Source organism: Gracilinanus agilis, chromosome 1 (genome assembly GCF_016433145.1).
Source record: "Gracilinanus agilis isolate LMUSP501 chromosome 1, AgileGrace, whole genome shotgun sequence".
In the NCBI taxonomy this organism is placed as follows: domain Eukaryota; kingdom Metazoa; phylum Chordata; class Mammalia; order Didelphimorphia; family Didelphidae; genus Gracilinanus; species Gracilinanus agilis.
In genome coordinates, this window is record NC_058130.1 from 277820161 (window position 1) to 277836061 (window position 15901).

Consider the following 15901-nt stretch of genomic DNA (forward strand, 5'->3'; position numbering starts at 1 on the left):
ATTCAATCCAGGCTGCTCAACTGTGGAAGTCTGGGGGCCCTTGTGTGACATATTGATACCCTAAGAGTTTGGGTATGGAAATTAGAATAATTGTTTGTCCTACCAGAGTACAAAGCATTTCTGTCTTTTATCTCTTATTTGGTCACTATTGCCTATAGCTTGTTGTCCACTTGTTAATATAATCCCCACTGGTTACTGCCACCCTTGACACTTCAAATTTTTGCCATACCATCTTCTGAATTCTTCCTTCATCTCCTGTTTACTTTTATTCTGTTTTGTCTTTGCTGTTTCTTGTCACTTCTATTAGGCTTTATTGTTTTTATATGAAATGAATGGTCTTTTATAAACACTTCCAACCCAGAACACTCCTTTCTGCAGACAAATTGATGAATCATAACAGAATGGGGAATCTTTGCCTCTTAATTTTCTTATTTATTATATTACACTGAGCAACGGCTTTTTACACACGCACACGTGTGCACATATGTATGTATTTAAAATGCAAGGAGAAAGATGTGGGTTTGTATTTAGATGGCAGCAGAGATTTGAAGACATCTTGGTGCCAGGTAACTAAGTTTTCCAGACCTTCCTATGATCTTTAAAAAGAAAATCAAGCCATTCCCTAACTGATAAATGGGCAAGGGACATGAATAGGCATTTTGGATGAAGAAATCAAAACTATCAATAAGCACATGAAAAAATGTTCTAAATCTCTTATAATTAGAGAAATGGAAATCAAAACAACTCTGAGGTATCACCTCACACCTAGAAGATTGTCTAAATTGACAGCAAAGTACTTTCCTTTGTTGAAGGGGATGTGGCAAAATTGGGACATTTAATGCATTGCTGGTGGAGTTGTGAATTGATCCAGCCATTCTGGCTGGCAATTTGGAACTATGCCCAAAGGGCTTTAAAAGACTGTCTGCCTTTTGATCCAGCCATACCATTGCTGGGGTTATACCTCAAAGAGATAATAAGGAAAAAGACTTGTACAAAAATATTTATAGCTGCACTCTGTGTAGTGGCAAAAAATTGGAAAATGAGGGGATGCCCTCTGATTGGGGAATGGCTGAACAAATTGTGGTATCTGTTGATGATAGAATACTATTGTGCTCAAAGGAATAATGAACTGGAGGAATTCTATGTGAACTAGAACGACCTCCAGGAATTGATGCAGAGCGAAAGGAGCAGAACCAGGAGAACATTATACACAGAGATGGATACACTGTGGTACAACAGAATGTAATGGACTTCTCTACTAGCAGCAATGCAATGATCCAGGACAATTCTGAGGGACTTATGAGAAAGAATGCTATCCACATCCAGAGAAAGAACTGTGGAAGTTGTTATTTTTGGGAAGCTGTAACATGCCAGGGGTCTGTGGCAATCAAGTCTTTTTTTTTTTTTTTTTTAAACCCTTGTACTTTGGTGTATTGTCTCATAGGTGGAAGATTGGTAAGGGTGGGCAATGGGGGTCAAGTGTCCTGCCCAGGGTCACACAGCCGGGTTGTGGCAATCAAGTCTTACTAATCTTTTGGTTTATGGAGAGGATACACACACACCCACTAACAGGCTAGACTGAAAGGGAGAGGGGCACTGTCTTGCTGAGTGCTCCTTTACTTCCCCCTCATCCCCCACCAAGCAGTTAGAAAATCAGTTACAATATGGAGGTTAATCTATTATCTTCTGGGCTCAGTCAGGAAACTAGGTAAGGCCAAACTCCTAAAGATGATAACCTTCTCTAAACTATTTCCCCACAGGATTAAATAGGAGAAGCTTGATGTTTTTGAAGCTTTAAGGCACAGAGGAAGGGTCTTACTTTGGGCTACAAGGCAGAAGGAACTCAGCTTGAGGAAGTTGTATCTCCCTATAACCAGGCACTGCTCCCAAATGATTAAAGACTTAATGATATGTGGGGAAGGGAAGGAAGGGATATCAAATACGGATAGATAAGGTCTGGGAAGCCCTAAAACTGTTATGTCCAAGCAGCCCCTCCCCCCCAAAGGGGAAAGGTAACTTGATTTGCTAGTTAGCTCTCTAAACCTATAAATAATCTTCTTCTATATCAAAAAAACTAAATAGAGATAACTGTGATGTTGATTGAAGGTCAAATCAAGGTAAAGCAGTTTGGCAGCTAGGAACTAAAATGGCTTTTTTCAGATTCAAGCCTCTAGCCCAGGGGTCAGCAACCTTTTTGGCTCTGAGAGCCATAAATGCCACATTTTTTTAAATGTAATTTTGTGAGAGCCGTACAGTGCTCACAGTGCACGCTCCTGTAACAGCACCTGAAAAAAAAATTGACTTTAAGGCTCCTGCAGAAAGAGCCATATGTTGCTGACCCCTGCTCTAGCCCCTCAAGAGCAACCAGGACTTAGGACCCAGCAAACCGAGAGACCTGCTTACTCCCAAACCCAGGATCCAACTGCCTTTAACTGCCCGCTCTCTCAGAGTTCTGAGCTGTGACCTGACCCCCTCTCTTGCAGCTGGAATTCCATTCTGCCATTTCAGTCTCAAAAAGTAGAAACACAGAAGAAAAACAACTGCTTGATCTCATGGGTCAATGGGGAATGTAGACTCTAAGTGATCACCCTAATGCAAATATTAATAATATGGAAATAGGTCTTAATCAGTGACACATGTAAAACCCAGTGGAATTACTCATTGGCTACGGGGGGAGGGGGAGGGTAGCATGGGGAGGAAGAAGGGGAGGGAAAGAACATGAATCACATAACCATTGAAAATATTCTAAATCAATTAAATAAAATTTTCAATTAAAAAAAATAAAAAGTTGTACCCCAGAAATATAATGAGCTGTACATGTTTTCCAGGTCATTTTCTTATTAACATTTTCAATGCTGTATACCAAGACCTTAACTGCCAAAGGCCCTGGAATCTAGCAATTATCCTTTCAAAATTACAGTGGCAATACATCTTATGGCTAAGTGAATGATTAATTGTTATTTTACCTTTAAGTATATCAGTGGGATGTCAGAATCGATAAACTTAAAAATCATTTAATACAACCCAGAATGTCTCAGGTCCAAGGTCATGCATGCAAAAAGTGACAGAGCTGAGATTCAAACTCAGATCTCTAAATGGAATATTTAAAAGGACCCCAAGTCCAATGTTTAAGGAGTAGATATGTTCTAAAATATTATTTGTCTTATCTAGGGATCAATTTTTTTCCTTACTAGAGTGCATCTCCTAAATTAGAAATAGAAATTAGTAGTAAAATTAGTTCCCCTTAACAGAAATTTGCTTCATGGTAACCTTTTCCCAAGTCTAGATATCATTATACTTATAATAACACCCCAGGCCTATTTCCATGATATAGTATAGTATTATTTTATTAAACATGTTAAATTTTCAAAATTTGAGTTTTTATATGCTAAGCATTGACATGAAGTTTTGGTGGTGGTTGTTGTTATTGTTTTTTAGTAAAATACACAGTTGTATTTCCTTTTAATGTGTAAAGCACTGATCTGACCTCTCCAGAATTTGTCCTCTGGAGACCACTGTATGTGCACACCTTATTCCTTTCCTGGGAACATAGCTTTTGTTTCATAACTGTATTGCTTAAGAAAATTGAGCAAGCTTTAGAGCAGGATAGATGTATGTGTTTTTTCTTTCCAACTGAAGAACTTTTATTTCACCATACTTTCTTTAAAATATATATAGCATTATCTTGTTAACAGTTGCACAATTTTCACAACTAATTATTTTCAGAAGCATACTTAAGAATCAGCTATAGGGATAAGATTAATTTGAGAAGGAATTCAAGGTATGAAATATATTTAAAGGGAAGAGAAATATTCATAGCTAAGTGGAAGAAATACTTGTTTTCCAAGCCTGGTGGTCATATATTATGCAAAGATTTTCCCCTGGGGAAAATATGTGTCTTGTGTCTCTTTTCATTTTGGAGTGCAGAAGTAACTACAAATAAAAGAGAATACACATGTATGGCTATCCCTGGGATATGTAACTTATTCAAAACACAAAGTAAAAGAAGTGGGATTTTTATCCCCGGGTAAATCAGTTCATTTACACAAGAGAAAAGTGCTACGCCTTGACACTAAAGGTCACATTTGCCCTGGTCAAGCAAATCACAACTGTCCCCTGCATTGGTCTTTCCTGAGTAGAAACACAATATAACCAATGTAAAATCAATTTGAAAGCTCTATCATCCTGCTAATGGCTTAGTAGCAACATCTTTATGTAAAAGAGAATACACGGTATACACACATACAAATAAAGTGAAGATGGGCAGTTAGATTGATACTTGAAATTTCCCTGGTATTAAAGTGAAATGAAAACTTTTTAAAAAGCAACTTTTTTTTCTTAGTTGTTCAAACCCTTTACCAGTAAATGGTAACTGAATAATGTTGGTTGGCCAGAATTGTAGTTTCCTTTTAAGCTTTCTCTTAAAGGAAGTAAAACTGGTTCTCCATAAAGTAGTGTAAAGCTCTGATATCTGTGGTTAAATGGAAAAATTAGGCCTGATTAGAAAAGTAGTTTAAAAAAGCTGTATTGAAAAGTCTGTTCTTAGAAGAAAGGAGGGAGAAGGAATCATCAGGAGCCAATTCCCCTTATGATTTTATGTCCTTTACTAGCTTTCCATCTGAAAGACACTGTAGTAAATCTAGAATAGCATATTTTTAAACTGGACATCTTGATTATTTATTGATTAAAAACAGAAACTTGAAGAGTTAGAGCACAAAGTATTATGGGTTTGTTTTTTTTTTAAAACCCTATAATTTTAACTCAATCTTTAATTTGTAGCTTTATGAATTACTTTTTTTATATAGATAAAAGTCTGTTTCAAATTATTTTTCATTTGTGTTTTCTTGGCTATAAAGATCTAAGGTATATACTTAAGGTATAAGGTATCTACCACTATTCCTGTCCCCATATGATAAAACTACATTTTTTTTGAAAGGTGAAGGTAAGAAAGAAGACATTTTAAAGAACTGATTTGAGTTGTAAGCAACTACATGAAGTAATGTGAGGAGATACATCTCTTCTAAGAAAGAAAACCTTTGTTGGCAATTAAATATTTATAATGACAATAATGTAGTATAATAAAGACACTGTTCCTGCCCTCAAGTAGTTTATATTATAATAGGGAAAGGACTGGTGGCAGCATTCATTCATCTGTTTTTCTACTCCAAACCTTAAAGGCCATCTGATCCAATCTTTTCATTTTATAAAGGAGGAAACTGAGGGCCAGGAAAGATCATGCATCTAAACTTGGAAATGATCTTGTTCCTTGGGCAAATCATTAAACCTAAAAATGAAGCTCCTTGAAGGGAAGGGACTGTTTCACTCATCTTTGAATCACTGCACAGTGCCTAGCACTTAGTAAGACCTAAAAAACTTGGTGATTAATTGATTGATTAGGATGCTCTGGGGAGAGAAAGGAGGGCTTGAAACTTTAACTTAAAACATAAAGAATAGCTGGTTTCAAGGGTTCTCTGTACCTATTCAGCCTCAACAGACTGTATGTGTGGTTAAGAAATAGACCTAGCATTTTCCCCTTATCAGCAAAAATTACGATGCACTCTTACAATGTAGCAAATTTGGAATTTTATTCCCCATTGAATTTGAGTTTAGGAAACATAGTTTTATATAAAAATAGTAGTTCAGCTTTTTAAAGTATGGTATAGTCTAATTAAGTGAAACAAGCAAGTTGTGGGATATTTAAGCTCGGATTTCCTCATTTCCTTGTTTTAAAACTAACTTATATTAACGTGATTTTGCATTAAGATTCTTAAGCCATATTCATGATTAACTTTTTTTTTTAGTATCATGAGCCTTTTGTACATGTTGTTAGATTAATCCTGACTCACCTTCAGACATTTACATTAGGAACAAAACACATATTCTCATATTATCATTGGATAATTTCTGCTCCTGAAGATCTCTGGGAGCCCAGAGCAGTACCCTAAAGTATTATCTAGGACAGTGATGGCAAACCTTTTAGATACCAAGAGTCCAAACTGCAACCCTCATGCCGTATGTGAGCCCTCCACCTTACCCCAGATAGGGGAGGGAGGAAGTGCTCCTACTGGGCAGCGAGGCAGGTCATGTGAGAAATGTCCTCAGGCACACATGGAGAGGGGTAAGGGAGCAGCCCTGTCCAGCATGCCAGAGGTTTGCCAACTCAGATCTAGGATATCCTATTTTTGATAGAATAAAAGCACCCATGGAGCTATGAGAGAATCAGATAATCAAAGAGAATCTGAGTTGAAAATTTGAGCTCAATATACCAGTCCTTACTTGAAACAAGAAACATTTCTTATGGCAAACTGAAATCCTTGATTGATAATATCCAAGTATTCAGGAATCTGAATGGAGCCATATTAGGCACCTTCAAAGAAACCTTTCCTATGACTTCTAAGCAAAATGATGATCTCAAAAAAGGGTTGGAAAAAATAGGATGCTGGGGCATTCAGTTTTGTGAAATCTATCATATAGTTATAAGTATGGGAGAGGTGGTAGTATTGGAATTACAAAGTTGCATTCTGTTTTGTTTTTTGAGTCTTGGGTCTTTTTGTTGTTTACAGATGGGGATATTTTCTCTATTTTCCTTGGTTTGTTTTTTGTTTCAGTTTCATGGTGTAACATTCAATCATTTTCTAACCCAATGAAAATGCCTTTAGGAAAAAGAACTAGGGAATAACTAAATCTCATTTTAATGTAGCATAGAAAGTTTAGATACAGACAATTTTAAAAATTGACCACATGATTAAGATGTGAAAAAGAAAGACTTGCATGGGAATTATAAATGAAGCTCTTATTACACCTTTACCTGTCTTCTGTGCTTTCATATAGTTGTGTCCATTGCTGAGAGACTTTGGTTTTAGCTTTTATTCTTAAGTAACCCTATATCCTTTGAAAAGCTTTTTCTTTTCATGGGTCATTTAGAGGAACACAATCACTTCAATAGAAGAATTCAACTCCAGCCCAGCCCAGCTCACCCTGGTGCTCTTAGACTTTCTGGCAAATTTCTTTTTTAGAACCACATGAAACTGTTGTTCATAACTCTCTTTCACTTTCTTTCTTAATTTTTTAAAATTCAATTTCTTCCTTTGCTGTTTCACTTCATGAAAGAAGATATTTATATTAAAATACCCTACAAGTGAGTTTTTCAAGGGCTCACTATTCTCTTGCTCCATTAAAAGGTGACTTTTTTAAGACTTTGTGTAAGTATTTGATAGAAGGACTTTCCAGTCATTTTGACTATTGATCTCTTATACATGGATTAAAAAAACAGGGTAACTCAGAGCAAATTAGTTAGGTCTTCAAAAAAAATGCATCTTCCTGTCTGTAGCTTCCCTTTTTTTGTGGTGGTTTCCCCTTCTGGGCAGTCAGTCAGTCCTTCTTCCTCTCTTTGGAGCCTGCTTCATTTTCCTCTACCATTTTTAAAGCACAAGAGTCTTGTGCTTCTTGGTGGCAATGGGTAGCCCCGCCCAGTATTTGTGGTTTTTAAGTAATTTAGCTCTGAATTTTGGAATGAAAGGTCTTTCATTAAAAGGATTTCAGTCAATAATAATTCAATCAGTAACAAAATAAGAAGATTTGTAGACATTAGGGTCAGATACAATCATGCTCTCCCTTTATGAAGTGTGAAGATGGTCCTCCTGATAGAGGGGCAGATGACATTCATTGACTAGGTAAAGATTTTTCATGTCCTTTTAAAGAGACTTAAAAAAATTAACCTATCAGTCCCACAGGGCAATTCTAGAAGGTGGTCCAGAGGAAGATATCTGTGTGGAGTGTATTCGTAGTATTTCTACTCAAGGGCAGTTTAAGATGAAGGAGACTTTCCCTTTTCCGCCATATCCATGACAAGAAGCAGAGCTTTTCAACAACAGGAAAAACCACAGTATCCAACAAGGAGCAGAGACAGACACAGAGAAGCAGTACAAGTTCAAGGAAGGAAGAAGCTTTTAAAAGTGTGATCCCCTAGTAGCAGAGAAGAGAACCAACCATTTTTTGACAGGGAGAATTAGCCATGGTAGTTAGGAGCTAAACTGTTTTTGTAGAAAAGTATGCCCAAGCAATCATTACAAAAAGCTTTTTAGTGTAATATAATCAAAACCATTTAATTTACATTTTGTAATTTTTTTTAACTCTTGCTTGGTTTTAAAAATTTCCCTTTCCCATAGATGTGACAGGTATACTAGTCTGTGTTCAATTAACTTATTTATGGTTTCCCTCTTTATATTCAAGTCATTCACCCATTCTGAATTTATCTTGGTGTAGGGTATGAGATGTTGATCTAAACCTAATCTTTCCTATATTCTTTTCCAAATTTCCCAGCAGTTTTTGTGAAATAGTGGATTCATGTCCCAAAAGTTGGGCTCTTTAGGTTTATTATACACTGTCTTGCTGATGTCATTTACCCCAAGTCTATTCCACTGATCCTCCCTTCTGTCTCTTAGCCAGTACCATATTGTTTTGATGACTGCTGCTTTATAGTATAGTTTAATATCTGGTACTGCTAGGCCCTCTTCCTTCACATTTTTTTCCATTATTTTCCTTGATATTCTTGATCTTTTGTTATTCCAAATGAAATTTGTTATAGTTTTTCCTAATTCAGTAAAGAAGTTTTTTGGTAGCTTGATAGGTATGGCACTAAATAGGTAAATTAATTTGGATAGAATGGTGATTTTTATTATGTTAGCTCGTCCTACCCATGAGCAATCAATGTTTTTCCAATTGTTTAGATCTAGTTTTATTTGTTTGGAAAGTGTTTTGTAGTTATATTCATATAATTCCTGTGTTTGTTTTGGTAGATAGATTCCTAAGTATTTTATATTGTCTAGGGTGATTTTAAATGGTGTTTCTCTTTCTACCTCTTGCTGCTGTGATGTGTTGGAAATGTATAGAAATGCTGATGATTTATGTGCATTTATTTTGTATCCTGCAACTTTGCTAAAGTTGTTGATTATTTCTACAAGCTTCTTAGTTGATTCTCTAGGATTTTTTAAGTAGACCATCATATCATCTGCAAAGAGTGATAGCTTAGTCTCCTCCTTGCCTATTTTGATACCTTCAATTTCTTTTTCTTCTCTAATTGCTACTTCTAGTGTTTCTAGTACTATGTTGAATAATAGAGGTGATAATGGGCATCCTTGTTTCACTCCTGATCTTATTGGGAAGGCTTCTAATTTATCCACCATTGCATATGATGCTTGATGATAGTTTTAGGTATATACTGTTTATTATTTTTAGGAAAGGTCCTTCTATTCCTATACTTTCCAGGGTTTTCAATAGGAATGGATGCTGTATTTTGTCAAAGGCTTTTTCAGCATCTATTGAGATAATCATGTGGTTTTTGTTTGTTAGATTGTTGACATGGTCAATTATGTGGATGGTTTTCCTAATGTTGAACCATCCTTGCATTCCTGGTATAAATCCCACCAGATCATGGTGGATGATCCTCTTGTTCACTTGCTGTAGTCTCTTTGCTAGTATTCTATTTAAGAATTTTGCATCTATGTTCATTAGGGAGATTGGTCTGTAGTTTTCTTTCTCTGTTTTTGATCTCCCTGGCTTTGGAATCAGTACCATATTTTTGTCATAAAAGGAATTTGGTAGGACTCCTTCTTTGCTTATTATATCAAATAATTTGTATAGTACTGGGATTAGTTGCTCTTTGAGTGTCTGATAGAATTCACTTGTGAATCCATCAACCCTTGGCGATGTTTTCTTAGGGAGTTCTTTGATGGCTTGTTCAATTTCTTTTTCTGATATGGGATTATTTAGGTATTCTATTTCTTCTGCTGTTAATCTAAGCAATTTATATTTTTGTAAATATTCATCCATATCTCCTAGATTGTTATATTTATTGCCATATAATTGGGCAAAATAGTTTTTAATGATTGCCTTAATTTCCCCTTCCTTAGAGGTGACGTCTCCCTTTTCATCTTTGATACTGTCAACTGGGTTTTCTTCTTTCCTTTTTTAAATTAGATTGACCAGTACTTTGTCTATTTTATCTGTTTTTTCAAAATACCAGCTTCTAGTCTTATTTATTAATTCAATAGTTCTTTTCCTTTTGATTTTATTGATTTCTCCCTTGTTTTTTAGTATTTCTAATTTAGTTTTCATCTGGGGATTTTTAATTAAGTTTTTTAAGTTGCATGCCCAATTAATCTCTGCCCTCCCTAATTTGTTAATATATGCACTCAAGGATATAAATTTCCCCCTGAGTACTGCCTTGGCTGCATCCCACAGAGTTCGGTAGGATGTCTCATCCATTGTCATTCTCTTCAATTAAATTGTTGATTGTTTCTATGATTTCTTCTTTGACTAGCTGGTTTTGGAGAATCATATTATTTAATTTCCAATTAGTTTTTGATTTGCCTGTCCAGGTGCCCTTACCAATTATTATTTTTATTGCATTATAATCTGAGAAGGTTACATTTATTATTTCTGCTCTTTTGCATTTGTTTGCAATGTTTCTATGCCCTATTACATGGTCATTCTTTGTGAATGTGCAGCTGAAAAGAAGGTGTATTCCTTTTTGTCCCTATTTATTTTTCTCCACATATCAATTAAATCTAATTTTTCTAGGGCTTCATTCACCTCTTACCTCTTTCTTATTTATTTTTTGGTTTGATTTACCTAGATATGAAAGAGGAATATTTAGATCTCCCACTAGTATGGTTTTACTATCTATTTCCTTCTTGAGCTCTGCCAGTTTCTCCTTTATGAATTTGGATACTATGCTTCTTGGTGCATACATATTGAGCACTGTTACTTCCTCATTGTCTATACTGCCTTTAATCAGGATGTAATGACCTTCCCTGTCTTTTTTAATCATATATATTTTTACTTTGGCTTTGTTAGAAATCATAATCACCACTCCTGCCTTCTTTTTCTCATTTGACGCCCAAAAGATTTTGCTCAAGCCCTTGACCTTAAACTTGTGTGTGTCCACCTGCCTCATATGTGTTTCTTGTAGACAACATACAGTAAGATTTTGGTTTCTAATCCACTCTGCTATTTGTTTCCGTTTTATGAGCGAGTTCATCCCATTCACATTCAGAGTTATAAATATCAGTTGTGCATTCGCTGACATTTTGGTATCCTCTCCTAATTCTACCCCTTCTTCTTATACTCTTTCCTTTTTTTTTCCTTTTTTTCTTTTTTTTTAAACCCTTAACTTCTGTGTATTGACATAGGTGGAAGAGTGGTAAGGGTAGGCAATGGGGTCAAGTGAGTTGCCCAGGGTCACACAGCTGGGAAGTGTCTGAGGCCGGATTTGAACCTAGGACCTCCCGTCTCTAGGCCTGGCTCTCAATCCACTGAGCTACCCAGCTGCCCCTATAATCTTTCCTTTTAAACCAGTGGTTTGCTTTAAGCCGGTAACCCTTATCACCTCCCTTGATTAACTTCCCTTTCTGCCCCCTCCTTTATTATTCCCCTCTTTTTATTTTTAAAGGCCTAATGAATTCCCTCCCCCTTTTTCTCCTCTCCCTTTTTTGACCTCCCCAGTCCCCTGTTCCCCTTGGTTTATCCCTTCTGGCTTTCTCAGTAGAGTTAGATAGAGTTTTATATCCCAATGGATAAAGCTACTCTTCCCTCTCAGTGTTAATTACTCTGAGAGTAAGGTTTAAATATTACCTCTTAATGCTCTCTTCCTCTCCTTCTTATAATAGTATTCATTCCCTCCCCTTCCCATGCCCTCTTTGTGTGTAATAGAATATCCTATTTTTCTTATTCATTCAAGTTTCTCTTGGTGTCTCCTACTATTCACCCCTCTCTTTCCCACCCCACCCCCCATATCATCTTAGACCATTTAGTATTCCAACCTCTCCCTATGTATTATTCTTCTGATTACTATAATAGTGAATATTATAATAGTGAATAGAGTTCACTACAGAGAATTATACATACCATTTCTCCACACAGGAATACAGATAATTAGATCTTATTGAAGCCCTTAAAGGGGCAAATTTTAAAAATATGAGTTTTCTCATTCCCCTCTGTTTCTTATTTACCTTTTCATGTTTCTCTTGATTTTTGTGGTTGGATATCAAACTTTCCATTTAGTCGTGGTCTTTTCTGTGCAAATACTTGGAAATCTCCTATCTTATTGAATGCCCAAACTTTCCCCTGGAAGTATATAGTCAGTTTTGATGGGTAGGTGATCCTTGATTGTAAACCCAGTTCTCTTGCCTTCCTGAATATCATATTCCAAGCCTTGTGGTCTTGTAGTATGGAGGCTGTCATATCCTTTGTGACCCTGATTGGTGCTCCTTGATATTTGAATTGTCTCTTTCTGGCTTCTTGTAAGAATTTTTCTTTTACTTGGAAGCTCTTGAATTTGGCTATTATATTCCTGGGTGTTGTCTTTTGTGGGTCTAGTGTAAAGGGTGATCTATGGATCCTTTCAATGTCTATATTGCCCTCTTGTAGAACTTCAGGGCAATTTTGCTGAATAGTTTCTTTTAGTATGGAGTCCAAATTTCTATTAATTTCTGCTTTTTCAGGAATACCAGTGATTCTCAGATTGTCTCTTCTAGACCTGTTTTCTTGGTCTGTCACTTTCTCATTGAGATATTTCATGTTTCCTTCTATTTTATCAGTCTTTTAATTTTGTTTTATTTGTTCTTGCTGTCTTGAGAGATCATTAGCTTCTAATTGCTCAATTCTAGCCTTTAGGGAACTGGTTTTCGGTTATAATCTTTTGATTTTCGGCTATAATCTTTTTGGTTTTTCTTTTCAATCTGGTCATTTCTGGTGTTCACTTTGCTTATCAGTTCATTTGATTTCTGAGCCTCACTTTCCAATTGCAAAATTCTGCCTTTTAAACTGTTATTTTCTTGCCAGATCTCTTCCATCTTTGTCATCATCTCAGATTTGAACTCTTCAATAGCTTTTGACCAGTTTTCATTAATTTGCGAAGTTTTGGATATGATTACTTGTTTGTTCTCCTCTGCTGTTTGCTCTGTTGTCTGGATTTTCTCTGTGTAAAAGTTGTTGAGTGTTACAGATTTCTTTTTGATGATCTTTTTCTTCTGGGGTTCCCGATTTTGGCTTGCCATTGTTAGACCTGCGCCTTCTCAGCTTTATCCTCACACTCAGGGTCTGTCTGCGCTCTCTAGGCTCCCAATGTCTCAGGTCTTATTGTTCTCGGGGTCGAGCCTCCTGCTGGTCCCCCCGCTTGCCCCTCTGCCCGAGGCTCCCTCAACAGTCTCAGGGCACTGCTTCCACAGCTGTGCTCCCGTCTGCACAGGGTCCCAACTAGAGGTCCAAGCCTGCCCTCAAGATCCTTGTCCGTGTCTACAGCAATGCCTTTACCCGCGCCTGCACTCACAGTCTGTGTTCAAAGTCCACGCATGTTCTTTAGCCTCTTGGGGTCCTAAGTCTTGCTGCTCTCAGGAACAGGCCCTGGAGTTGCCAGTGACTTAATGGGTGCCCCAAACCTGCTTCAACTCCTATGCACTGGCCTTGGCACTGTAAGTGGTGTGGGGGGTGGGTGAGGGGGTTGCTCAGCTCGCACTCCAGTGTGAGCTGTTTCACCCCTTTATAGAGTGGAAATGCCCCGATTCCACGTACCTTCAATGCTGCGCCCTGTTATGGGGTCCCTTTGTTCATCTGGATTTGTTTTTATGTCCCCCTGAGGAGTCCTATATGCCTCAGTTAGGAGAGATCAAGCAGCTGCTCTTTACTCTGCCGCCGTCTTAACCCGGAACCTGCAGAGTACATTGATGCAGGTAGTTTTATGGAAATTAAGAGGACACAATAGGGTACCTAGGTCAGGCCATTCTCTTCAATTCCTTTTATCCTTTTGTTCCAAGATTTCTAGATTCCTAGGATGCAGAGCCCATTTTCATTACTATCTTCCCTAACATATAAGCAATTTGCCAGCTTTCATTTATGCTACTTCTTCATTTCCAATTTATAGCATGGAGAACATGTTTTCTCCTCCATGCAGGCCATTTACAGCCTAGAGTTTTCTTGTACCTTATATCCTCTAGCAACCAGGGTATCTAACTTAAAAGCAGTGAGTAGCCCTTAAAGTGAGTTAAGGCATATTTGAAAGGAACCAGTGCTTTACAAGGGAAAAAAAAGACCTTCATTTTTATGTTTATAAACTATTATATTCTGTTTGACAGCAGTAAATAATACAAGTGTATTATCTCATTGTATAGATGAAGCAGTTCCCTATAGATGCATGGTATTCAAATGCAAGTCCAATTTTTACTGGACTATATACCACACTATACATGACTATATTGTGTGTGTGTGTGTATGTGTATATAAATATATATATATATATATATATATTCACATATATATGTCTCATGTCTTAGGACAAGAGGTGATAGATAAAGGGCAGGAACAAAGGGGATCTTCTAGTGGGGAGTAAAGGTAGTGGTGATGATGATTTCATGGTATTAAAAGAAAACAATTTTTGACATCAATTATAGACACTAATAATGAAAAGAAATAGAAGCTAAAAATAAAGGGTTTATTATGTAGCCAGAAATGATTGTGTGTACCATTCAAAATAGATGAGCTTAGTTGTAAATTTTATTTTGTAGGAACCATCACATTTTAGAGCTAGGTGGGGCCTTGTGAGATTTAGTCAAATTCCTTCATTTGACAGATGAAAAAATGAATTTCCCAGATATGGGAAAATTCCCTGAAGTCATGCTGTTAACTAATAGCAGATCCAGATCTAGAATCCAGGTTGGCTACTCTTACCTTAAAGGAAATATCATTCAGTTTTCACCCAGGAATACTATACACAGATCCAAGGAGCTATCCATATAATATTTCTTTTCCTCCCATACCTTCTGTTTTATCTCTAGTTAAGACATCCAAACTTTTGGATATTAGTCAATGTTTTTTGAAGAACATCCTCTCGCAGAACATAGTATAAGCCTAGTAGTACTCTCCTATTTCTCTTGACTTCTATGGACTGTGCTTAAATAAATGCTTATTAATTGAATGAATGCATTCACTCTTTGCTTCTGCATTGCAATACTCTGCTGTAGTAGCAGTTGATTCCATTAATATGATCTGTGACATAACTGGCTGGAGGCAGAGGAAACACTAATAAATAGGACTGCAGTGGAAATGATGGTTTGTTCCTGCCATTGCCCGCATGATTTGTTTAATTTTCTTTCAGAAAAAAAATGGGATAGTATGAGATAGATTTGTTTAAAAGATAAATGTTGGGGGCAGCTAGATGGCTCAGTGGGTTGAGAGGCCTAGAGAGTCAGTCCAAATCTGGCTTGAGACACTTCCTAGTTGTGTGACCCTGGGCAAGTCAATTTCCATTGCTTAACCCTTACCACTCTTCTTCCTTGGAACCAATACACATTATTGACTCTAAGATGGAAGGTACAGGTTTTAAAAAAATAAATACATAAATAAAAAGACAAATGTGCTATATAATGAAAGATTGTAAATAACCAGTTGGGGAGTAAGAGTGGTAAATCTATGCAGTTGAGTTTTATATTGACATAATAATGAAATGTAAAAACAAAAACAAAAAACACCAGAAAAACCTGTATGAAATAATGCAAACTGAAAAAGCAGAATGAATAGTATTATTATCTACATTGACTACAACTATACTTAATGGCCATACATTCTTACTATCATAAGAATCGGGAGTTATAAAGTGACATCTATAACTAATCAATGGTGCCTATATATTTGTTTTACCTTTTATTACAATTGTGATTAGCCGTGATTTTTTTTACATAGCTTAGAGTTCTTAGGATTAAAATTAAATTAAACTGACAAATATAAGTGCTTAGTGTATGGGGGAAATAAAAAATATAAATGAGATACCATTTCTTTCCTCAATGAGCTGGCAGTCTATTAGGAAAATTAGGATGTGTGCATGAACTGAATATGCTAAATGTCATAG

The 15901-nt window shown here is 36.5% G+C and overlaps 1 protein-coding gene across 1 annotated transcript in view; it reads left to right on the top strand.

The window, feature by feature from the left end:
• Window positions 1-15901, top strand: part of TNFAIP8 (TNF alpha induced protein 8) — a 61387-nt gene that overhangs the window by 43139 nt on the left and 2347 nt on the right. The window lies entirely within an intron of this gene.